At 38.3% G+C, this 954-nt stretch overlaps 1 non-coding gene across 1 annotated transcript; it reads right to left on the bottom strand.

Annotated features, from left to right (window-relative positions):
* Positions 1-431: 431 nt before the first annotated feature.
* On the bottom strand, positions 432-537 carry LOC115062855. The gene has a single exon (XR_003842769.1). It is a non-coding gene; the product is annotated as a U6 spliceosomal RNA (small nuclear RNA).
* Between the last annotated feature and the right edge of the window lie 417 nt (positions 538-954).

Here is a 954-nt window from a genome sequence, read left to right as displayed (position 1 = left end):
AACCCCAAGTCGCTTTGGCCGTGGTGTTTCATCAAAGCAATGGGAACCTCAGGTAAGACACTAATTTGAAAATGCATGTGGTAAAGATTGTACTATGGAGAGAAATGGGAAGAATCCAAGGTGAGGAGAAGCATCAGTGGACATCAGGTTCAAACAGCCTGCAGAGGGACACTGGGAGTACGGGGTGAAGGGACAATGGCTTAGTTGGAAAATAGCACCATTGCTCTACAAGGAAAAGCAGAAATTCCCACTCCCAAACAAGTGTGGGGAGAAAACCATCACCCAGCCAGCTGTTCAATGCGACAGTTGGTTTTATTATTATTATTATTATTATTATTATTATTGTGGTATTATTATTATTATTATTATTCCCATCACAATTCCATGCATCCTCACTTAAAAGAAAAGCAACAAAAACATCTTTTTTTTCTTTTAATTTGTAACACATCACAAGTCTGCATGTCGTTTTGCGCAGGGACAGTGCTAATCTCCTGCGTATCATTCCAATTTTAGTATGAGTGTTGATGAAGCAAGCACAACAAAATTTTGAGTCTCTGTTCATGAAGGAGCCGCCCAGATTTAGGATCAGACCCTTTGTAATCTGAGGCCATTTCTCTGTCACCGCAGAGTTTCAGCTGTAACTACAAGTTTCTGCTCAAACCCAGGTGTCCGGACATCATCGTTAGCTTTGGTTATATATTATCTCCCAGGGGAAGTCTCTGTATATTAATTATTCTGATAGATTTTTAAAACTTGGGATGATCCATAAGTTATTCATGAGAGATTGGTAAGGATTTGTCTGAAAGTCTGCTTTGTGACAGAAAACTGCAAGTAATTTTTGTAAAGCAAGTTAAATGAGGCCATTTGGGTAATGTTAAAACGCATTTAACTAAATATGTTTTAAAACTTCATTTCCTGGAATCCAAGTGTTTAAATAACTCCACCATGATAAAC

The sequence above is a fragment of the Mus pahari genome, chromosome 21, assembly GCF_900095145.1.
Source record: "Mus pahari chromosome 21, PAHARI_EIJ_v1.1, whole genome shotgun sequence".
NCBI classification, from domain to species: Eukaryota; Metazoa; Chordata; class Mammalia; order Rodentia; family Muridae; genus Mus; species Mus pahari.
The sequence above is the reverse complement of the archived record's forward strand: the minus strand, read 5'-3'. Positions and strand labels throughout refer to the sequence as shown.